The sequence below is a fragment of the Pelecanus crispus genome, chromosome 6 (assembly GCF_030463565.1).
Source record: "Pelecanus crispus isolate bPelCri1 chromosome 6, bPelCri1.pri, whole genome shotgun sequence".
NCBI lineage: Eukaryota > Metazoa > Chordata > Aves > Pelecaniformes > Pelecanidae > Pelecanus > Pelecanus crispus.
In genome coordinates this window covers 17,084,926-17,110,320 of record NC_134648.1, presented here as the reverse complement: position 1 = coordinate 17,110,320, position 25,395 = coordinate 17,084,926, and the positions used below count along the sequence as shown (strand labels likewise).

General features: G+C 40.5%; 2 protein-coding genes across 2 annotated transcripts in view; one reads left to right on the top strand and one right to left on the bottom strand.

Moving 5' to 3' along the window:
- The window catches only part of GTF2H1 (general transcription factor IIH subunit 1), a 227,247-nt gene extending 227,195 nt beyond the window's left edge, over nt 1-52 (bottom strand). Inside the window, exon 1 of the mRNA XM_075712331.1 lies at nt 48-52. The gene's annotated coding sequence lies outside the window, so the exon portion shown is untranslated. The remainder of the gene's footprint in view (nt 1-47) is intronic.
- SERGEF (secretion regulating guanine nucleotide exchange factor) overlaps nt 1-25,395 on the top strand; it is a 161,162-nt gene that overhangs the window by 124,700 nt on the left and 11,067 nt on the right. The window lies entirely within an intron of this gene.

The following is a 25,395-nucleotide window of genomic DNA, read 5'->3' as shown; positions in this document are numbered from 1 at the left end:
CAAAATGTCTTTGACAAAATTTTAAGAAGTTATCCTTGAGTCTGTACCCCAAGGGCCCCATGGGTCCCTGATGGAAAGAGAGAGAGAGGTTCAGGCAGTGATAACTTTCTGAATGTCTGATATCTGTTTGTAGCAAGTTTGACCCATAAAGGGAAGAGCTAGGACTCCTTCTGGAAAGTTAGTTATCCATACACTAATAACTTGCTGAATATTCACAGGCTTTTTTGACACATAAAGTAAATCTTCTGCTATTAATTTCATTCAGAATTAGAAACCTGGAAAGAACAATATGTTCCTAAACAGTATTCTTGAATGACACTTAAATTTTAAATAACATTAAACTATATTGTAAATGGTTAAGAATTAAAGAAAGAACCAATTGGTAATGTAGGCCTTGAGCAAAGTACAATATAAGAAGCACTGAAAAATGTTTCTCTGCATGATTAAGAGAGTCTGGCTTGCTGGTTTGATTTATTGGCTGGCTGAATGAATTCATTAATTGTGTATGACTACTTTTACTTCTGGGTGGTCATTTTTCATTGCAGATTTCATTACGGGATGAGTTTTTCCTAGGGATGTTCTTATCATCCAAAATTAAATACATGAAAATGTTAGGGAGGCTCTGCCCTCCCCTTTTATATCAATATTTTTCATACTATGGTTTTACAAACTGCAGAAAAATTCACTTAGGCTGTGATAACCTAGATTTTGTCTGCAAGTGCTCATTACTTGGACACAAAAAGATTTTTTTCTTCTTGCAGTATATGCCATGTTCTGTGTTATGTTTTTTAAAATCATGGAAGCATTTAGGTTGGAAGAGACCTTTAAGATCATTGAGTCCAACCGTTTACCTAGCACTGCCAAGTCCACCACTAAACCATGTCCCTAAGCACCACATCTACACAGCTTTTAAATACCTCCAGGGATGGGGACTCAACCACTTGCCTGGGCAGCCCATTCCAATGCTTGACAACCCTTATGGTGAAGAAGTTTTCCCTAATATCCAATCTAAACCTCCCCAGCACAACTTGAGGCCATTTCCTCTCCTCCTATTGCTAGCTACTTGGGAGAAGAGACCAACACCCACCTCCCTGCAGCCTCCTGCCAGGTAGTTGTAGAGAGCAATAAGGTCTTCCCTCAGCCTCCTTTTTTCCAGGCTAAACAACGCCAGTTCCCTCAGCTGCTCCTCATAGGACTTGTGCTCCAGACCCTTCACCAGCTTTGTTGCCCTTCTCTGGACACGCTCCAGCACCTCAGTGTCTTTCTTGTAGTGAGAGGCCCAAAACTGGACACAGTATTCCAGGTGCGGCCTCACCAGCGCCGAGTACAGGGGGACAATCACCTCCCTGCTCCTGCTGGCCACACTATTCCCGATATAAGCCAGGATGCTGTTGGCCTTCTTGGCCACCTGGGCACACTGCTGGCTCATGTTCAGCCAGCTGTTGACCAACACCCCGAGGTCCTTTTTGGCCAGGCAGCTTTCCAGCCACTCTTCCCCAAGCCTGTAGTATTGCATGGGGTTGTGACCAAAATAGTGGTGTGGAACTAGAAAACCTCTTTTTTAATTAGATGATGAAGAATGAGGCAGAGAGTTGTTTCTGAAACACTTTGGATGTATATAAAGCACGCAACATTCAAACACCATTGTAACTACATTTGTAGAATGAGAGGTCTAGATATGCAGATCAGAGAGAGGTAAGGACAGATAACATTTGTAAGACATCAAATGACTTAGGAGAGATCCTGAACATCTTGGCTTGTAGTTTGAACACTTTTTTTATAGGAAAGACTCATTTCCTGGACAGCTTGCAAACAGTATGGTCTGCAAACACTCCTCCCTTCAAGAATCTTTATGCTTTTAGCTACGTGGAGAAGAGACACTTAAGGAAGCATTTAATGCCACTGTTGTCTACAGCTCAAGATGCTGTTCCAGTGTATGGTCCGTCTCCTGGAAGCTAGCAGAGCAGAACCTCTGTGGCCTTGCTGCTCCTTCTAGCCAGAAGGCAGCAGTCCCTGTATGGGCTCTGGGTCCGTAAGACCAGTGGTTATAGCTATTAGGAATTTATTTAATTCTGAAGTATGCTTCTAAAAGTGAGAAGAAAAGAAAGTGTAGGGAAATTCTCATGTGCTTCCTTTTCTTTCTTAGTCCACGTCTTTGGGTTGTGCATTTGCAAGTAGAAGGCAGAGCTGTTAAAGACTACAGAGTGAGGACTGTCATCCCTTCTCTCCCCCTCAGTTTTGGCTTATGCTGACCCCTGATCCTGTAATTGTGTAGCAGATGTGGTGGGTGAATCCCAAGTCAGCTTTGTGGCAGAAGAGGCTACTGCGATATTTTGACAAATTTGTTCTTGCCTCTGGGCTCTGACACTTCCAGTATTACTTCATGTATTTTCTGTGAGAACAATCTCTGCCTCTGTAATAGAAAAAAAAAGGTCTTGCGATGGAAGGTGAATGAGGTAACTCTTACCCTCCCATAAACATACGGATGTGATGCGCAGGAGCCTGGGTAGGAAGCATTGGTCCTTCTAGCTAGCCTGGTTCCATTCAATGTCAGCAAGTTGTAATTACTAATCTCTCATGATCCCTCTTACACGGTTTATTTTTTCTCTGCTTTCTCCCTACTGATACCTATCTGCAATGTCAAACTCTCATTTATACCTACTTTCCAAAATTGGAATAATGGTCTATGCTCCTCTTTGTCAGTCACTTTATGGATACTGACTGTAGAGGGAGCTCTCTAGTGAAATGTGATTATTGCTGTATATATGCGTGTCTGTGGATAGTTTATTATGCAGAAGAATAAACCCTGTAGCAGAAAAGGTGAGGTTTGTATATTGCTTTGTTTCTAAAGCCTTCATCTGATTTGTAGTATTTATAAACTTTTCCAGGTAGATTAAATAAGCTTTATCTTGGTAATCATATACTTAGATAGCAAAACATAGCAAAGGTATAAAGGACGAAACTGATCTGAACCTAGGCGATAAATACAGTGACAGTGCCATCCTATTTTTATCCAGAGTTTCATCCTGCTCCAGGATCTGTTAAGTGACCTTCACTCCATAATTTGAGGCATACTAATTTGGACAAAGGCAGGAATGACTCTCACTGGTGTAGGGCTAATCACAGTGAGTTTGAGTCAAACCAGTATTGTCCTCCCAGCAAATAGACATATCATGAAAAGTTAGTTTCAGCAGATGAGCCTAGGAGTTGGCCTTGAAGACTGAAATTTGGTCTGTTCTGGGTGAGATGATTAAGACCGGAAATGTCAAAGCTTCTTTTGGGGAACATATTTAGCACATATGTGAGTATATATGTGTGTGCATGTAACTTACAAAAGCAGATGCATACATGCACATACTGTAAAGAAGGCTCAGATTCATGAGGTCTAGGATGTCACTTTTTTTTGTTAGTATTCATTTGGTTTCATTATAGATGAATACTGCTGTTCCTGACTGTCTTTTCTCTGTCTAACCTGAGATGAGATCTTACTTGCAACGTATGAGGTGCCTGTCGCCCCTTTGATGCCTCTGGCTTGGAGCAGTGCTGGAATGTAGCAACAAGGCGCAGATACCCCTGCTGTTCCCCAGCTGCTGCCTCCGTTACCCAGGCCTCTGACTGTTTGCTGAGAAGCGTTTGACTGCTGGTTTGGGGTGAAGGAGAACGATATTAATAAAAGAATGTGGCTTTCAGTCCAGGGAAGACAGAAGATGAGAAAGTTGGGCAAATACATCATTTTCTCCAGCTCAGTCTTCATATGACCTCACTTCCCCTTAGCAACAAAAAGCCCTGTTTAATGCCTGTTATTTTCCACTCTTCTCCTAATAGCTGTCTTGACCCCCTGAAGGGTATCAGCCACCTTCTTAAGGACTCAAGAACACAGATTTTTATCTCAGTTCTAGGCGATGCATTTGTGCAGTGAGGCACTTGACTGCATTAGGGACATCTCTAGAAACTTGAGCATCTTTAAGGATATCGGATCCTGCAGCCGGAATGTGGTGAGTCAGCACTAAGGATAGCAGAAGTTTAGTTATTTCCTCCTCTTCACTGCAACTGCAGCATGTGACTACATACATTTCCCTCCTGTTGAGTAGGTTTTGATGTCAGTTGCTTTTTTTTAATATTTATTCAGTTGGGAGCTGTCTGTAATTTTGGACTGCTTATGAGGCTTTTTTCTTAATATCGTCATACTAGGGGAACTGCAGAAATGGTAAAGATGTAGGCCTTGGCATAATGCCTCATCTTCCAGGGTGTGTAATGATGTCAGGAGAGCTGCACCCCCTCAAAGTCAGTGTACTGTGAAGAAAAAGATGATATGGAAAAATGGGACAGATTCTCTTCACAACTGCCAAAATCAGTGGCAGAATGGAGCTTTCAAAGATATCTGCCATATAAGGAATAGTTTTGGAGCTCTTTTGGATTGTTTCTGGCTAACTTATCACCTAATCCAGTGTGAAAAAAGGAGAGAGACTAGGCTCAACTTCAATTTCTATGCATAGAGGGGTAACTTAATGACAGTTTGCTTTGTGTTTGTGGGACGTAAGCCAGATTTATCATGTGTGTTTGGTGGGGTTTTTTTTGGTTTTTTTTTGTTTTTTTAATTGAAGTTTCTGCTGTGGTCTTCTTTTTATGCTCCAAAATAAGTTAGTACCTTTTATTTAAAAGCAAAATAAACAAACAAAACTCCCCTGCTCCATGTTGAAAATGATACATTATAGAAGGAACTCATATTTTTACTCCCTTTTCTGTTCCTTTGTTCCAATATTACATTATTCAAATAGAAGGAAGTTCCTGGGCAAGCCACGTGTTATGATGGCTTTGTGCTGCTGTTACTGCATTTCTCTCCAGGAAAACTGCTGACACAATGATCTCTCCCTTCTGTAGGCAGGTAGGAACACACAAGCCACATGCCGACTGCTTCAGGAGGGCTGGATTGCAGCCAGTGCTGCTCAGTGGTGAGTCCAGGATGGTGACAGCCTACAGGACAAGATGAGAATAAGCTCTGATCTTGTGTTCTCAAAGCTCAGGGCAGAGCTTTCTTCATCTTGGGAACTTATGCAGAGTGACAGGAGGACCAAAGAGAGGAGGAACAAGGAGGAGTTGAGACCATTACCTAAAATTACCTTAGATTTTTAATTGTTAAAATTGTAGGGTGGCAAGAACAAAATGTACCATGAAAAATGAGACTGTACTATTAAACAGTCTCTTTGTGGTGACCACTTGTGGGAGTCTCTCCATCTGTACAGAGAGGCTTAAAATCTCTAAGAAATTTGTTTGCAAACTTTAAATAAGGCCAAACAATGGTGTGTCCCCAGTGTGGAAGCCCACTCATTCTATGCTCATTTTGGATTTCAGATATTCATTATTGTCTTGCATCTCCAATGTGTAACAGTTAAAGTTCTGTCCTCCCACATGCTTGTAATTTTTAAATTGGGGCTGCAGCACACTTTCAAATGCCTAGGTTATAGGTTCCCATGCAATTTTCACGAAGAATCCTGTCAACACTCAAAAGGCCTGTTCAGGGCGCTGCAGATAAGTTAGCAGCAAACAGCCAGTACTAACAGCATTTTGCTTGGGAGCACAACGCTCCAACATCTGCAGATGGTAAAGCAGCAATTGATACCACTCAGGAGTCAGAACAGTCAAATAGCTCACTTAAGAACAGGAGCTGATCCCTCCACTATGCAGTCAGCTTGATCAAATGGAATACTTGCTGTGAACAGTAATTAAAAATGGATGATGAGGATTTAACACAGTGTAGCCTTCCACTGTGTCCTGCAAGTGTATTGAGGGGAAAGGAGGGGGAGATGAGAATTGCCTTCAAGTCAGCTGAAATAAGCACCATGTCTTTGAATTGACTAAAGCTCAACATCTGAGACATAACACAGAATGGTAATAATGAAATATTCCACGTTAACACTTGGAGGGCATTAACAATAATGAGTGACTGCTCAGTAATTTCACTCAGTCTCACAATTGATTTTCTTTGTGTGAACCTAACGATTTTAACTGTATTACTTCATTTTCCTACTGATCTTGAATCTGAACCTTAGCAGCATTTCCTACTCTTACACACAGCCTCTTGGGAGATGAAGGGCCACAGCATGTTGATCATCACCATTTCATTGGTACTTGCCTCTTCTCTCTTGTTGCGCTGCTCCTTCTTGGGCAGCTTCCATCGTGTTCATACAGCAAGTTAATGGTCCGAGAACCCAGTGCAAGCTCCTAGAGAAACTTCCTAGGTTTTTACAGATCTCAAGTCGTTCTCTAATATGACTGAATGTTGCTGTATCTCCAAGACCAAATAAGCCTCCTTAATTGAGGATAATGGCTTTGACTGGATGAGAATAACAAGAAAACAAAATAATAATAATGACTCACACTGACGTTACAAGTAGCTCCCTGTTTACAAGCTGCATTTGGCTTGCTTTGTTCTTTCATCAGGTCATTGTTCCCAGAAGAGACTAACAGTTTTGGGAATCCCTCAGTTTTTGGTTACAAGAGTTAGTAACGTGCAATGAAGATGCCTGATTTCAGAGGGCAGGAGGGGCCTGTCCTAAGGCTGTAATCCTTTAATAAGTCTCAACTTGAGCACATCTAGCTGCATCTAGCTGCATTCTGAACTCAAATTAGGCATTTATTTGTGTACTGTCTTTCACGCACACATGTGGATCAACGGAAGTCATATGTCTGCATGCAAGTAGACCACTGAACCATCACACTTCCTCATGGAGATGAACTTTTTTATTAAGCATTTCTAGCAGACTGTATTCTAGTTCACTTTCCTGTGTTTAGTTACTGTATTTCTGTTTTCAGAGACACTAATGAAGATAGAGAGGTTTGTCCTTCTGTTTTATAAATTGAATGGTTTCCACTCCCAATGTGGCTAGCTTACTAATATGATACACTTGGAGGACAATAGCTTTTCTTCCTTTCAGTTTCACTTAGTTTCATGGACTAATGTAATTTGTGTATTTATAGGTGAGGTAATATTTTAAATGGCCCATAAACAGATAACATTCATGATTTTCCAGCATATGATCCCCCCTTTTCTGGTTTTCATTTTGGAATGGTACTTGCGTTTGCAAACCCTTAGTTGCCAACTTTGGTGGCAGGCTTTGTATAAATGTTAAGTGCACTTCTTTGGGTACTTCAGTGTGAAGTCTAACTTTTTCTAGCTCAGATTCAAAACAGTTTATCCAAGGAAAAAAGTATGTCCCTTGTTGTCTTGCCCACTGTCTGTGGGCCTCATCACAGTTCTGTGTGTACATAGCAGCTGTGCGTTGGTAAGATGTTCCTGAGTGCCTGGTTTGTTGAAAAATATGGAATATTGTAGAATTATTTTTTGTTGAGATTCAAGGAACAAATTTTCCACTTGAGACTAATCTGTGTATGTAAATAAATACTTTCCTTAAAATCCAAAGGCAAACTCAAACCTGTCTAAAATGAGAATAAAAAAGCTAGCAAACAAGATTGATAAAAGGCTCAGAGTGAGGTGGTCACAGAAAGCAGATCTTAAGTTTTGTAAAGACTTTTCTATACTGCTGAAAGGAAAAAGCAGGAGCATGACTGGTTTTATTGAATCTCTTTTAAAAAGAGACTTCTTTTTTGGTAGTTACCAATTCTGACACACATTGAAAGTGAAACTTGCTATCTCAAGCTCATGACAGAACAAAGGCCAACAGAAGTAATTACTAAATTCTTGAGATTCAAGTCTTGGAGAAATTGCCAAAGTTAGCAAGGGCAGTGGATTTAATTGCTTGCAAAGGTTATAGGTGCGTTTGCTTCTCTTGATTGGAAAGCTGGAATTCAATTTAGAGTGGTGCAGGATGTTACCTTGCAAAACTCTTAGTGCAGATTACTGATAGGCATTTGAGGCATTCCTAGCTCTGCTCAGAAGGAAAGGAGCCCACGAACAGCCTACCTGCCTGTAAGTGGGGAGTCAAAGTTCAGCATGTTGCTTGCAAAATGTAGGTGTTCAGGTAGGAATCGGCCTGCCAGGAAGAGGGCAGTACAGTTGTATTTTACCACACCTTATAATAATATTTGATGGTAATCACTCTAGCTAAATCATTCAGATATAAAGGTCAGAAGATCTCTCAATTTTAAGGGACTCACACAGGAAACAAATGGGAATGGTGAGGGAGGAGTATGGAAGTCCTCCCCATTCCTGCTCGTTGGCCACTGGGAGGGCAGCAGGAGGCCTGGGGGTGGGCGTGCGATGTGATGTAGGGGCCAGGATAGATGAGCAGATTATGTTACTTTTTCAGCCAGCCTTGATTGCACGCTATCTCCAGAGCAGTGCTACTTAGATGTGGGACTTCTGAGTGTTGTCCCCGGCTTCTGCTGCAAGGCAGGGGAAGGTGTGCTGCCACGGAGGGCTTGTTAACTGCTGTGCAGGCTGGTGGGCACGAAGATCGCAGTGCAGAGCCCATGTTCCAGGTGCTGTCTGATGAGCAGGCAAGGGTGGAGAACAGTGCTAGTATGCCCCATACCAAGGATTTAAAGGCATTGTCAGGATGAGGTATAGAATAACAAAAGAGATGCCTGGTAACACCAAACACCGTCAGTGTCATTTTTTCATGTGGTGTGGGTTTTTGGTTTTTTTTTTTTTCCTTTTCCAGGGGTCCCCAGAGTTCTGGTTTGTGCCCCAAAATCTCAGGGAGGATCCCAGCTGTTGGTAGGGTAGGGTGAAGTTGAAGGATTAGGACATCTAGTGTCTCTCACTGTTCAGATGCTGAGATGATGGTGCCTGCATTTAGTAGAGTACTTTCTGTTCAGTTACAGCTGGAGCTGTAACTCTTACTTACCAGGAGTTACAGCTGTAATTCCTGGTTTTCAGTTTTTCTCTGTGCTGTCCATGTTAAATTTCCTTTACCCTTGAAGAAACAAGAAACAATTTCTTAAATGGCTAGCCGTTTTTTTTCTTCCTTCTTTGGAAAGGTTATCATTCCCCATTAACTCTCTCAAGCCGGCTTCCGGCTTGTATGCATGGCACCTTGCTAGATTGCTGTACATTTTTTTACAAGACCACCACTGTTTTCTGTGAGCCAGAAAGGTGTAAATAACTATGCGCACAGCAGGACTGTTCAAAGATTCTCTGCTAACCTCTGACTTGACAGGTTGGGTTTTTTTTTTTCTCTTACTGTCAATTTTACCTTTTATGTTTTGCTTACCTGCTTTCAAATTTTGTTTGGAGACCCTCCCATTCACCCCTTAGAAATCTGATTCACTTAGACAACCCTAAACAAGGAAACACCTGAGCTGCAATTGCCTGTGTTTAGAAATATGGTTGCATTTATCAAATTCAGCCAACCCTACTTTCTCTGGTATTTTTCCTTTCCTTCCTCTGTCTCTTCAGATTTGCTATCATCAAGAGTTTTTAAAATATATTCACATTTCAGGCTTAAATATAAACTTAGATTAACGACCATTTAATTAAGATAACATCATCAGGATAATTAAACTTCCTAAGATGGAACGACTAAGCCCTTGTGATTAACAGCCCGTGCCTTGTGATTTTCTGTTCTGTGCTGGATACCTGTGTGTGAGTGACATCAGCGTTGAGAGGGCGCACCGCTAAATGCCACAGCTGATCACAGTGTGACCACCAACCCAGCTCAGTGGTGGGAGAGACGTGGGGTTGGCTGAGACTGAAGCCTCACAAGGCAGAGGTGATGCTGGCAGAGGCAAGCATCCTGTAGAGTCTTGCAAACTCCTTTTGTTAAGGATATGCTCCAAGATCTGACCAGGACTTTGGTCTGTATTGAGCTGCATTTTGGGCTTCCTTGTGGATGCAGCCTTTTTGCCTAGGAGCACCTAGGAACAACAACATACTCTGACTACCTCAGCTGGCTAGGAGACTGCCCTGCCATTGGTGTCCTTGTCACCCTTCAGCTGTAATGCAAACGGTGGGATGTAGCAGGGTCTGGAACTGGCCAAGCCCAGGAAGTGCCGGCTGCTGACCCCATAACACAGCCCTTCCAGAGCAGCTCACCAGGGTTGCCTGCTGCTCTCTGCATTGCAGTCCCACAACATTTTGAAGTGGGTTTGAGGGCTTAAGTGCTATCTTCAGGCCTGTTCGCGTGTAGGAGAGTGCTTTAGAACATAGGACTGGGGGTTGGGTGAACATCTCTCTCTGATGCAATTTTCCATAGCTGGGGTGAAACTGGGCTGCATGGGAGACAGTGCTTTTCTGGGGCTATCATAAGCACTGAGCTAAAGACTTGTAAATGTCATTATTTTCCACTCTGGTTGTCAAAAAAAAAAAAAAGTGTCATGTATTTTAACTGCATTGCTTCCTAAGCTCCTAAAAAGCTCTTTGGATACCTCCATTTTGAGTTCAGTAAGGTAAACTATGCAGAAGAAAACAGAACAACTTTGTATGCATTCCACAGAGATTTGCTCCTGGCAACCTTTGAAACCACTTATTAAAAGAAATATTTCTGCATTTGTAACTAATGGTATAGGAAACAGACTTTGGTTAGCAAATGTGTTTTTAGAAGGACAAGCTGATTCATACTTTTCTTTCTACTTCATAATCTATGCAGATGAAAATTACTCTTATCCTTTCTATGAAGCTCATTTAGAAATCTTTTCTAGTCAGATAGAGTAATTTTTTTCAAAAAGAAGAGTAAATTAAGTCCTTACACAAGGAAATGAAAAACCAAGATCCATAAGAAGTTTTTCTCTGATAAATACAGTGGTTAAGGATTGGCTGATTGAAAATTTCTGTATTTCTAAATCAGAAATGATAATTCAAAGATTCTTATTTGGAGCTGGCATGTAAAGATGCAGGTTTAGCTGTTTGGAATAATTAACTACCAGAACAGAGCTGTGATATTTGTGGTTGAGGAACTGTGACTTGATAGCTTTTTTTTTTTATTGCCCCCTTCCATGAGGGGGCTAATCTTGGCACCTAAGCTTAAACCAAAGCCAGGACTGAAACCCTAGCTGTTCTGCAGCTTTTTCAGTACAATCCATTCACCCAAAACTTGATGAGCTTCTTAAATAATCCTGGTGCATTCTGGAATTTGCTGTGCAGGCTCCATCGGTGCCTTTGAGGAGGAGATGAGGTCTGTAATGTTTCGAGAGCTCTGCCAATGCAGTCAGCCTAATAGCTTTATTGAAGCCATTCAGGTACCTGAGCAGAGCTGTTTCCAAGCAGGTATAAGCAGACTTCAAGGACAGGATATGAGCATATTCTGAGCCCCTGTAAACAGTGACTTGAGTTGGTAACTACTAAACGGCAAGTTTGGGGGGTTTTAATTATTATTATTATTATTTTATGGTTTTTTTTTTTTTGCAGCAAAAGGATGTGACTCCCTCCCTCCCAGAGTCTTGTGAGAAGAGTTGGGAGGTGTTGATGCCTTCCTGCAGTCCCTGCAAAAGGCAGCAGCCATAGGCTTCAGCTGTGAGCACCTCAGGATGCTGCAAGGTGTGTTTGTGCCTAATGCACTTGGCATTACCTAAGAGTAGGGAGCGTGCGTAAATGCCAGTTTGCTTCACACCAAGGGTTGGTTCTGAGACAGGGAGGTATAATGGGAGAAGAGAGCTTTCTGTGAAGATGCTTCCTCAGGCTAAACAAATGCTATCCTGTGTACTTTGCAGCTGAGGCTTAAAATAGAGATAATAAATCGATACATTTTGTGTTTTGTTTTTAAGCTGGTCTTCAGTCTCCAGATTGGCTTTTAAGTATCTTGTTGCTATGGAGAAAGAACAACTGTCTCCTATGCAGTGGGTGCGGAGAGCAGCACTCCTCACAGCATGGTGCTGTGCTGCCTCTTCATCCTGCAGCTCTTTTTCCCAAGGAAATATGGCTGTTACTGGTATGCTGCTGTTTGATCTTGTCTGTACTTGTGATTGATTTCCTCCCCCCTATCCCTCTTGCCCTTTATGAATGTCTTTTCACCATCTCTGATCTTATCTTTATCTCCTCTGCCTTTTTTCTCAATGAGGGCTCCCTTCACTTCCAAATGAAAATTAGACTGTTAGCAGTCTTATCTTCTCTCTCCCAGATACTTTCTTTTCTGTATTTGTGGTCAGTGAGAGATACCAGATTTGCTGTAGGCACAGGAAAATACTTTGCTACCGATCCATCCATTTCTCTCTCTTCATTGTTTTTTTAAAGTAAATGAGCCTGGACTCTGGTACTACATATACAGCAGAGACAAAGGGTGTTTCTGGAGATTGTAGCAACATTACGCATCTGCTGGTGAGTCCTTACTGCAGCAGAGAGAGCATATGTCTTGACATCCAGGCATGTCAAGAGCTGTACATATCTGTTGTTCGTGTAGCTTTGTTACATGTTGTTTCCCTCACCTCGGGCTCTGTTCCCAGCCAGTGCAGGCTGCAATGCAGTTTGCTCACAGGTCATCTCTCCAATGATGAGGTGATGTCTGTGCTTGGGGGAGCGAGGAGAAAGGCCAGGCCAATGCAGTGGCAGCGAATACAAATGCACAGACCGATGTACCCCACTGTCCTTGAACGTCAAGGGAAGCAGCAGGCTTTTTCAGTGCTGCTGTGTCAGAGCCCTGGAGCTGCAGGTTCAGATGCATTTCTGAGCCTGAATTACTGAGTGCTTTTGTGTGTACTCTTTTCTTCCCCTGCTGCTAACTGCAAGACCAGTTAGGAAAAAAAGAATGGTATTTTAATTGAAGGTACACAAGTGAGCAGGGAAAACTTGGAATGAACCAGAGGAGATGCTGTGAAAGCAAATTCACCTCTTTTGCTGGTAGTTGCTTGATAGAGACTGTTCCAGTTATTTTGAAAGGGCTCAGCTCCCACTGGGGCTCTGAAGTGAACAGGCCATTTTTTCAAGGCCATCTGCTGAGCTTCTGGGTGCTGCTCATTTCTGGAGACCTCTGCAGCGTAAAAATCTTGTTGTCTGCTTGTTTGTCAATGAGAATGCTGTGTGCATAGCAGATTGACCCCAATTTTTCTCTTGGTTTCCCTTTAATTTACTATATTAAATTGAATCTGTCTCTGTTTTCTGAATTATCTCTGATCCCCTGCAGTGTGAAGAAAGCCTGCTCATCTCCTGCTGCTGCTCTTGGCTGATATTATGTTGTTAAACTTCCGCTTGCTCATTGTCAGTCCTGTGCGTGTCTGTCTCCAGCCAGGGAGGTCTAATTGTGAACCTGCTCTGGCTGCCCCCAATCCTTCAGTGTTTGTCTGCTTACCCTTGGCTTGTCTTGCCTCCTTTGGGTTTGGCCATCTCAGATTATGTCTCTGTGCAGCACTGAAAGCAGTTGCAAGATCAAGGCTTGGGTTTACTCTAAGGAGAACAGCAGCAATGCCTGGAGGGCAGGCCAGTGCATAAGGCAGTGAAAGATCTTGTGGCAAACGGCAGCTCTCTGGAGGAACAGGACACTGTTCCTGTGGTGGTCTCCACTTGGCCTGAGCCCCCTGACAGCCCAGCCCTTGTGTCGGTGTGAAGTGCAGTGGCTTTCTTGCTGTATTACTGCAGGGGGGTTGGGCTCGATGATCTCTCAAGGTCCCTTCCAACCTAAAGCATTCTATGATTCTATGATTAACGTGAAAGTGGATTCTGAATTACTAATGATCGGCTTTTTCCATTGTTATTCATTTACATTATACTGATAGGTATTGGGAACACAGCGCAGGACGGTGTCTGGTATTCCTGCCAGGGGTCCTTTTGATACTACCAAAAGAGATACAGTATTAGTACTGTTCTGGTATGACCTTTAGGTCACAATAAATTGGGACTGCATGAGCTGTCTGCTGTCGTGGTTGGCTTAGGAGCCGAGAGCTCAGTGATCAAAATGTGAAACTGGCAGAACAATCTTGGAGGCTTTTCCAGGATTCTCTGCTTATGTCTCCATGCTGACACTTCTGCAAGGTGCTGGGCTACTTTTTTTGGGAAACAAGGTTTCATTACTGAAACAGTTGCATTCAGTGGTACCTCCAATGAGCAGAGTCCGCTACATGGCTCTTTTTACAAGGCTGGAAAGGGAAAAGGGAAGAGGAAGACTTCACAGTTCAGCTGTCAAATAGTAGTTGCTAGAAGAGGAATTGCATGCCTAGGAAAATTTTCATTCTACATTTATGAACAGATTTAAGTGCTCCAGAACTAGCCTTAGAAAAAAGGCGTATGTGTACATAGCCTAAAAATAATGGGTGTATTTCTGTAAAAACAGAAGTCTGCTTATCTGCTGAAGGGAATTACAGAATGCAAATGCTACATCATCATCTCTGCTGGCAAGATCAACCCAAGCATGAGGCTGGAGGTTGTCAGGCCCTCTTGTTCATGGGAAACAAATTGTCATGATAAGATTTCCAAGTAGAAGAGTAAAATGTCACAAATAATGCAGATGTGAAGAATTTCTAGTTTCTTTTTAGGTAAATAAGATGCTATGCCAAGGAATAATTGTTTGATAAACCCATATTTTGATTTAAACCTCTCTCTATATATATATTTTGTATATGTGGGTATGTATAGAGGAGTGAGCAGGTTACCCCTTTTGAGCTTGTTCGTTTTCCCATTTGAGATGACAGAAATTTTTGTTACTGTGTTTCGTAGGTGCCAGTCCCAAGTCCTTCACCAGGACTACATATACATACAGGTTGGTCATCAAAGATCTTTTGTGTCTTAGGATCAGAGCTTGAGCAATATTGTCATGAAGGGCCCACTGTGTTGTTTAGGCCCTCAGGGATGGACAGGGTACCAAGGCCAGAGCTTCCTCACACACATGTACATAGGCCAGTAAAGCTGGAGAACACAAACAGCACCCTATCATACAGCAAAATTTTGGATCATTCCTCCATGAGAGCCCAGGAGACAATCCTTTTAGCCATTCAAAATGGTTCCCAAGTCCCATTTAACTCACTTAACAATTAGTCGCTCTAAAAGGCAAATCGTTTATTTTGACAAGGACTGTAGCCTTTGTTTCTATGTGTTGGGTTTTTTTTTTTCCTCTTTCTCTCAACATAAACTCATTCTTGCAAACACATGCAATAAGAGAACATTTGTGGACTTGCAAGTTTGTAAAATTATAATTGTTTAGCAAATTTATACACTGTGAGCTGCGGCAGTTTCATCATCAGTGGGAAGCCTGTAGTTGGGAAAAAGAAGAGAAGACCTTGAAGGACTATCGTTTAGTAGTTCGTATGGCTTCAAAGAACATTTTGAGGCCATAACCTGATGGCTCAGCAGCTAGCGGGCTCGCTTCCTCACTCCATGGTCTCTGTGTCAGCAGGGTGTTTAATATGGCAGTGCTTTTTGTGTTATGAGCTGCTGACTTCTGGGATTACCAAACAGATGGTGACTACATGAGAACACATGTAAGTGGCTGACACTGTAGATCTTGTTTTCCCCAGTTGTTGCACTGTTCAGGATTCTGTTTAAGACCAGAATCAGCATAAAGGTTTCTTTCCTTAAGAAAGAAAGGAAAAATAACTACCCTCAAACCAAACCCAAACACACTGAGGCCTCATGGTTCTGATGCTCTGAGCTATAGGTAGCTTGTCAAATCTCCCTGTTTGCCAGGTCTGCCAAATTTTAGAGAAGGCAAAAATAACACTGCAGAGTAAATTTCCTGGATGGAATTAAGTGGTATGGCACTATTGCAAAATTCAAGCAGTAAATAAATGTGAATCTGTGTAAAAAAGAGTACTTCGAAAATAAAAATGAGGACAAAGGGGTCCAGTGTGTATAAAGAAAGCAATTTGCTATTTCTTACATTTTCTGCCAAGGACAAAGGAAATGACGGTATAGTGTCTCCTCATGATTGTTTGAAAGCTGCACTGTACTGTTGGATTGCTCTTTGGCAATCTTTTCTTACTCAGGTGACTGAAATCTGTCAAATTCCAAGAGACAGAAACAAAATCTGATTTCATTGTGTTGTCAACCTTCTTCTGAGATGGATCTTAGAATAGATCAACCTTCTGACATTTGTTCTTATATCAGCATATCTGTAGCTTGTGGAAATTTAAATATTAAAGCATAATGTCTGAATCATAGCAACCCTTCAGTGTCCAACGAGAAAGCCAATCTGCCTGGTTCACGTGGTACATTTTACTCCATCTGCAGAAATTAGCTTCATATGTGCTTTTTAAATTAAAAAAAAAAAAAAAAAGAAAGAAAAGAAAAAGCTGAAAACCCAACCCTCCTTGAAAATTATACAGTTTGGGAGCTGGCTAGTGCATAAGATTTTTTTGCAGAGTCACATTGACTTTCTCTGCAAAGAAAGAGGATTGTTGTCTGCAGAGAAGTGCTAGCAGAGGAAAAGCAAGATCCTATGAGTTTGGAAAAATGGGAAATTTGGTTGAGACGAGCAAACATTAAGCTGCCTCAGATTACCCAGTTGCACCCAGCAGTTTCTCTGCATACAGTGCCTGGTGCAAAGTGTCTCACAGCAGTGCAGTAATTTCTAGGCATAGGAGTAGTGTAGTGGTAAGCACTCAAGCAGAGGGCCTGGAGCAGGTGATCTCCAGAGGTCCAGCCTAAATTATTCCATGTCCTGAGGCCGTTCCTGTCTGGGATTCATGAAAGTTCTAAACAAAACATTGGGTTTAAAATACAGACATGGAAAAAAGGAGAGCGGTGAAGCCACGTGCTGTCTTCTAGCCATATGAATTAGCTAAAGTATCATGACTAAAAGGAAGCCTTTCTGAGAAAGGGAGGCTGGGGGCACTGGTACTGCAGATGTCACTGTGTCATTCTCTGTTTTCTGTAAGCTGTTTGTCTCCAAAATTTTCTGTTGAAAGCCAGAGCTAGCGCTGTTGCATCCGAGGCATGTATTTTGTGATTCATAACTGTGACTGACACTCAGGAGGGAGATGCCTGGATGAAAGGACATTTGAAAATAGTTTGGTAGCCAGTGCAGACAGGAACAGGGAACAGCCAAGCCCTTAAAGACTAACAGGAATGAAACGCTGTCCTATTGACCCTCGGAGCCAAGGGCAACTGTATTGCTGAGATCCTGTTTTTTATTGCTGAAGTGGTAAATTAACATACTTATTTAGCAGAATACTCAGAGATTTGGTTGTATTTTACCCTGCTGATAAAACTGGATAGTGATTGTTTTCAGGTTTTTTTTTCCATGGTTGGAGAAGGAACAAGATGTGCATACTGTGTGTGAGCCTTTCCAGACAGCGTGTGACTCTGTCTTGACCTGCTGTCCCTAGTATAAGATGTCTTCTAAGTGAAGGTGGTTAAATAATGCCGGCATTATATGACAAGAGTTTTGTAATGTGAGTAAAGAACATTTGTTTAGCCATAAGCAAACAAACCCTTTTAAATATCACAGTGGATACCTTAGGGGAAGAAACATGTGCACTGAAAATGAAAGCAACTGGAAAATATTGTAGCCTTGGGGGGAAAAAAAAAAAAGATTTTTTAAAAAAATTTTTTGTCATTTTGTCTTCTATTGGAAAAAAATGCTGACTTTTCAGTGATATATGAAAAATATGTTTATATTCAGAAATAGAACTATTTAGGATGGAACATCAAAACAATTTTAGTTCCTTTATGTTTCTGGATAAACACATTCTATCAAGAACTGAATGTTTATTCTGAAGAGTTTTGATGGAATACATTTTTGTAAGCCCCTGTGAAATAAGATTTGTAAAGGTAAATTGTCCTAACTCACCATCCATCAGATATTGTATGTTCTGTTATAAAAACAAAATAGAATTTCAAAATGGATTTCTGAATGTGCTAAGCATTCCCAAGGTGGCCAAGGTGCAATTACTTATCTTTTTGGAAATGCTGGTCCTAAAAGGTTTTGGTTTTTTTTCAAATACTTTCATGCTCTCATGAAAAATGGAAATATCTCCAACTTCAGCTGCAAGCCGAAGCTATGTATATAGCTACTGCGTAATGCCTACACAGTGTGATCCTGGTTTGGAGGAGGGATGTGCCTGCAATTATTGTGTCTTCATATTAATTACAAAGCCAGGAAAAGGAAATGGGAGTGTTGTTCTTCTTCTTTGAGGAAGTCAGTGTATTTGAAGTTTAATTTAAAAATAACAAACACCTTAAAAATCTTGTACAGTTGAACAGGAGATTAGTGTCAGGGTTTTTCTAGAAAACTTCAAGCCCAAATATATCAGCAGATAGAGACACTGCCATATTCTTGAAAGTGCTGGTGTATTCTGGGAGCAGAGTGTGGAAAATCAACCCTACTCTAAATCTCTGAAGCTGAAACCAGATAAGTGTGTCCTTTGTAAAGGATGTATTGCTCCTGTTGTCACTTGTATCTCTTGTGACATCGGCATTTCTAATATTCTGGTTCAAGATCGCAGTGCAGTAAAGGTTCATGGTTGCTGGCATGGGAGTTGGTTTTCTTCCTGTCAGAATGGACTGCTTTCTGCCAGCAATACTGAAGCAGGGAAATATTGTGTACAATAATGGAAATGAATTGAAATTTACAGAAGAATAATTTATAAAGTATGACTACATTAAAAAAAAATCTGTTATGCACCTCTTGTGTTCACAGTATGGATTTCTTGTCTTTTCAGCTTTGCTTTACTGTTTTGTGATCCAGAATACAAAGCTTGTTAACTGTTTATTAACATAGTCTGATATTCTTAACATTGTACTTATTTATAACGAATGAGTTAATAGATTAGTGAATAGCATTAACGAAGTCTTGCTTATTGATTTCCCAATGTAGTAACAAATAGGTGTACCGACATAGTTAACAGTACAGATAATTAATGGCTGCATGTTTGGAGCCAGATTCTCTTCTATTATAATGGTGAAACAAGTGGAGTTTTGCCAGCAAATAACTTGGCCTGTTTTCTATTTGTCTGTCTGGAAATGCGTTTTTAGTTCATAAACCCCAGTGTTTTGGAAGATCTGTCTGCAGGTAAATCATGGTAAGATGGAAACTATCATTTCTAGGAAATAGGAGATGTTTAGGGGAGTTGGTGAGCAAAACTCCAGTACTGGGGTAATTGTCACTTTCTCAAAGGGCATATCCCTGTTCAATGGCCTTAAGCCAGTAATAACCGAAGAGTTGATTTGATTTGTTGTGGGTTGGTGGGTTTTTTTGTTGTTGTTGGGTTGGTTTGTTTTTTTTTTTTTTGAAGGGGGAGGTATAGCATATCAATTAATAAATTAAAAAGCACATTTCTACATGCACAAGATTTTAAATAGGGAAGCTGGTATCAATTGCTGGGTGGAATAATCATTTTAAGTAGCTGAACTAGATAAGCGCATGTTGACATTTTTGTGCATAAATTCATTCTTAATGTTGTGGGTCATAGTTGGATGCAGGGAACATTAAAAGAGCTCGACAATGTCTGAACCAAGATTCTGGTGTCAAACAGGAGGTGAAATTCCCTTTATTCTAATTATTGATTAAAATTTTATTAGCAGACTTTAAAGATATTGGTAGGGCAGCTCTTCAGGGATGAGCAACCTAAACATGTGCCTTCCTGTTTCCATAGCAACACATCATTTTCATCCTTTCCAGGCAGCCTAGATTGCATTGTGTACTGCAAGAGTATTAGATTCAGAAGAGCAATATTAACAGCTCAGTAGTTTTCCCTAAACCATGCTATTAAATATTTTTGTCTTAGATAATCATTAGAATAAAAAAGTGGTTAGGATTATTGTGCTTTTTTAGAGAAATAAATCATGGCAGCAGAGCTGAAAATGAGAAATAACCAGCAACTGGGGTGGAAGTGTTTTGGTCCCGATTCATTGACTGCAAAACTGGCTATTTCTGTGACCATGCAAACGCACTTTGTCGATAAGGTCAAGATTTGAGCAGGAATAGTTCTCGGTCTGGTGGTTATTGTTGAAATCTTTGGAATTGTTTTTGATTCATATTGTTTGAGCTGTTGGAGAGAATTGAGGTAATGTAGTAAAGGTTAAGGCTATAAATGGTGGCCGTTAGCAAGGATCAGTTTTCCAGCACTGTGGATCATGGCCTTGGAAGCACATTTAGAGGTGGCATTTTCAAGCTCAACATAAGCGATTTGGTAGCTTTCCAGGATACTTGAGGCCATTTCAGACTGTGGCATATTCATATTTTGCTGCGAGCTTGAAACTGTTTTATTGGATTTGGAATGTCAAAGTTGTCTATCAAGTCAGGGATTTCTAAGACTGGGACAGAGCATCTCGGTATCATTTTCACACAGTTCTCGGATCCTGTGAGCACAGGAAACTCCTTTTAAACGTGTATCCTCTGGATAGAAAAATATCTTTTAGAAAGATACCTCTTTTGTCTGTAAGAGATTAATAATTCAGTATATCCCTATGCAAATGTTTATTACTCTATGAAAAAATGTGTGCACTTTATTTCTTCTCTCCATTTGTGTAGTGTCAGTTTCCCAGTGATGAATCTTTGTCAAATACAGCAATGTGCTACAGTGTTTTCTGAGCTGATTGCATTCATATCTTCTGTTTTGGCATTGTGGAGGCTTAAATTACTGTTTAAACTGTGAATTTTAAAATGCTATTTTAATGTTACCACTGTACAGTAAAAGAAGCAAATTACCATGGGGGAAGTATTTAAGCAATGCATAAAGATGCAGATCACCACAATATTTTTCCTTTGGCCTTCATGATATTTAATTTTCTGTTTCTCCATTTGTATAAATTTTTCCATGAGTTTGTGTGAGGCATGTCAATAAAAATCGAGAGCTTTCACAGTAGTTGTTGCTATAGTTACGTGGTGCAGCTCTTAGCCTCCTGCACAGAAAGTGAACCACCTGCAATTCCATAAAATCCTTATTGGCAGAGAAAGATTGAAAAAGACAGTACTGGTGTGTAGGTACAGAGCAAATTCTACGTTGCTGTGGTATCTTTGCAGCTAATGCTGTCTTCATGCAGAGGTCTGCAGGAATGCTTTATGGATGAGGACAGCATGGAAGGGGAACAAAAGACACCCTTTGGGGGGAAAAAAGGTGCTGGATGCAGAAAATTGAAGATAAGAAATAAGTACCAAAATGGACTAAAAAGAATCTCGGTTTATAGCATATCTCAGCTCCAGGAAAAGAGGGACTAAGTTGCCTTTTAAAGCCCTCTGAGTCGTACCCCTCCATATAGACAGAAATGTCACGCTCACAGAATGCTGCTGTTCTCCTGACTCCGGAATTCAGTGCTTAATTTAATCCTCAGGGTCTGTACAGCACAAATGTTGAAATCAACACTGACTCTTGGGAATAGCTTTTTGTCTCAACAGATCTCATATGCATTCAGGAACCCTAAAATGGCTTTTAACATGGCTGAATTCTACCTTCACTACGTATTATTTTCTTTCCTCTTTCCTATATGGCCATTAATTTAAGGATTTGGTATGAATTACTGCTATAAACCATGGACTTTTTAAAATCTGCCCTGGGACAGACAAATGCCCCTGGTCTGTAGATGGGGAAGCAAAAGCACTGAGGAGCATTTCCCTATTGATTCGCTCTGTAAATCAGGCCTATAAAAAGTCATCTTTACCTTCATGATTCCATTCCTTGAGTTCTTTTTATGACTGAATAAAGTAGGACGGGCTTATTTCATATCAGTCACCATGTGAGAAAGGACAGTTAAGTGCATGATGTTTCATCTTACGTTAAATTTGAATGTTCATTTTTTCAAGTATGTTCTAAATATACAGATGAACCAAGATTCCAGGACCCAATAAAGCCTTCACTGCAGGGTTTTTGTTCACTTTTTTCTTAAGTTCCAGACTTGCAGAGCAATGTGACTCTAATCCCATGGATGATTAAATAAACCAGAGATTTTTAGAGATTTTTCATTATTTATTTTCATTACACAACATTGATGGGCTTAAGGTGATGTCGGATCATGTAGTAGAGGAGGCGATGAAAGATGTTGCCTGGCCTAAAGAGATAACAATACAAATAGCTAAAATAGTCAAGATGAGGTGGGAAAACGTAGAAACAGCAGAGTCGGTGAGTAGCCTTTGGCCAGTAATGCAAGCAGCACTCAGAGGTTTAGTCCCCCTCTATCTGCTTCTCCTTGTGATGGTTTCTGCCATTTGTCGGGAGGGAAGGTCTGACCGGATCCCTTCAGAGCTCAGGAAGGAGGATTATATTTTTGCTTTGTGCAGGGTAATTCTCCCTCTATAATGAGAAGGTTTAGAGTCACAGGGCTAAGAGGAGCAAAGCATTAGTAATGGAAACTGATAGCTGGAAATTAAGAAATTAGTCATGACTCGGGTTTTTGCTCTCAACTTTTTTCCTCATGGCTTCTTTTCTCATTTCAAGGAGAAGCAATTGGTCCCCTTGCTATTCCCATCAAGGCTTGCCTTCACTGCTTAAATCCTGTTAAGACCTTTGCTCATTACCAGTAGGAGAAGCAGCTTTGAATCCATCCATGTAGTCAGCCTGAAGGAGAACTAGTTACCTAATCACATTGTCAGCTAAATAATTTTTGTACCTCCTGGGACTTGGGTCTAGCCAGTGCATGCTGACACGCGGCTGAACTTGGCTTATGCTGCCTTGTGGATGAAAAGTTGTGGTCAGTATCATGTTAGTCAAATGAAATCTTCAAAAGTAGAATTATGCTTTGGAATGAATACAAAGTTGTCATTGCTTAATTGTCCTCTGGAGAGCCAAAAAAATTTCTCAGTAGCAAAAGCATCCAAAAAGCATGTCTTGGAGAGAGAGCAAGAAATATTTCTGCCTGCAAGAGCTTTGGGAGCTTTCTAAAACAAACAAAAAAGCTCAACCAACCAAACCCCCCCCCACAACCTAATTAAAAAAAGAATGAAATAAATTGTTGTGGGAACTGTAGACTAATTAATTAGAAGGATCTCCTAAGAAATTTCTGAAAAGGATAGCCTTTCATGCTGGAAAGTAAACAGTTCCATCAGCAACCTTTCAGCAAGACACGTTGGCTAGGAGAGGTGGTATTGAAAATTGGAGCTGCTGAAATTAATGGAACCATATTTCAACACAGTGATTTAAAGACAGTTCTAAACAATAAAGAGCTACTACTTAAATATAAAAATAATTCCTATTTCCGAAGAAATTACTGAAGTGTAATGTTTTTCCTCCATAGTAATAGGCATTCTTATGCAGAAATTGGGAACAAACTTAATCCATCAGGTAGCTGAATAAACTTATGAAGTCCGCTTTAAATTTAATCATACACAACTTAACTGCCTTTGAATAATGACTTTGCTTGTTTTCCTTTCCTATAGTGTATATTTGAACCAACTAAATAGCAAAGATGCAGTAAAACTGTAAAGGTAGATCATGGTGTTTACTGAAGTGGCACCTAATGCAGTGCTGATCATGCTGTAGAAGGTTTTGTTAACTGGACAACATTTTGAGTTGTCTGTGTATACATAACATTTTGGAAGATTAGTTTACATCTGTATTCTCGAAATTGTTTAAATATTTTGGGGCCACTTGAAATCTCAGTGGGTTTCTGATTTTGCCTTTGAAGTATCCGATTTTTCAGAAAGCTCAATGTCTTCTGACAACAAGTTTGTAAAGCAGCTGGGGCTGGGCAGCTAGGGCAAGGTTTGTCTGCTTTAACTTTAAACTGTGTCTGAGCTAGTCAGATATCTGTAGGCAGTGGAGAGGAAGAGATGGGTAAAACGGCGGTAGAAGGATTCTTTTGACTTCAGGTATTCGCCTTGGATGAGATGAACCCCACTGTGAAAGTGCCTGTTTGTCACTTGAGTATGAAGTGAGTTAGGTGCCTAGATGAGGGATGGATACTTGCATACATATGTAGATACATGTAAGTAGATGCACCATAGAAGTTTTGGGCTTAGGCAAATTGAATCCTGCTTCCAGAAATTGAGGTACTCCAAATCAATAGTGATCATCTGCAGAGGGATGTGTGCAGAAAAAGAAATAGCCTTGTGCGTTGCTACTAATGCAAGGTCCGAAAGCAAGAAATCTCTTAAGCAAAGAGTTCTGCAAAAGATAGACAGGTCTGAGGTGGGCACTACTGACTGTGAAGGGTGATGGAGTGAGATGCGAGCGGGTAACGAAGCAGTGGCAAATGGGCTGTGCATCTTTCAGTGTCAAAGTTACGTCACTTCACTGTTGAAAACAATATTTTACAATTTGGACTTAACTCTCTCTGGCATCAGCCAAGATGCTGGCTGTTCATACATCTACCTGTGTAGATACTAGATATATGTCTCCTCTGTTTGCCTATGCAAGACCCATAATTATATGAATGTTTTCTGTAGAATACATGTCTGCATGTGTAAATATGTACATACAAATATTTTACAAACACAAATGTTAAGTGTAGTATTGCCAGTTGTGTGGTAATTCTTTTTACTCTTTTTTTGGACAGTAAATTGATAAAGACAACGGGTGGCTGTGGTCCTCCTAAAATACCTTGACCTTGTTGGCTCTTGTATCCTTTGTAGTATTTTAAAATAAAGATTATGGTCTTTATTTTTAACCTTTCTGTATCAAAAGTTAACGGAGAGCTTTAAAATGCTGATAATCACCCAAAAAAGGCTCTAATATAGGGAAAGGTAGCATTTTTAAGTGTTTGGTTGATTTGGGAACATGAGTCACTTCTGCAAAGTTGATTGGACACTTAAAATTCTTATTCTTGCTTTGTCTATTCCTGGGTAGATTTAAGAAGCCTCCAGAGTCAAGAGAATGGCATTTTGGTTCACCCATGAATAGAGACAGTTCTGTTAGTAAGTAATCTTGAAGAGTAAAGATTTCTTGGCTGTACTGTGCAAGAAATATTTTCATTATTGGTATTCAGCAGGCTTTAAGTTATCACAAGACCTTTGAAGCAGAGTTGGAGAAAAACAGTTTTAAAGAGACTTCTCAACATTGTCTGACTTTGTTGTCTTCATATTTGGTGTGTTCTGTTTTCTAGCATTTTAAAGAATAAATTCAGCTTGTCTTACATTCATATTGCATGTTAGTGATTACTACTACTTTGTATAGCATTCGTTTTTATGTTATATAGACTTGTGTACATGTATGTGTGTCATGTATTGCTTTTCTTGCTGTGAACTGAAGCTTGCTGTTTCACCAGAAGTTTGGGATGATTTGGATTTAGTCTTTTACACTGTTTTCTCAGTAATATGATACATAACTTAAAAGCATTTCATGCTATTACTTTTTCTTTGGGAGTAATGATAAATATTTGTCATAGTGCCAAACGTGGCCTTACATTCTAAATAATTCTTTTCTGTCTAGCTTTCTTTCTAGGCTGCTTTCTGTAGCTGCTCCTGCTCTGTGATTAGCGTAGTGCCAACTATAAGATGGAAGAAACTGGCTTTCTGCATGGACACAGGAAAGAACAGTGAGGCCAATGCATGAAGGAGACCCCATATTTCCAGTGTTTCCACTTCCTCCAAAGCGAAGAGAACAAAACTCTTCAATTCTTAATTTGGTCAAATATTCTTTCAGAGATAGAGTTGGGTGGGGTGGGTTATTTTAGGGGGGGGTTGTTTGGGGGTTTTTTGTTGTTGT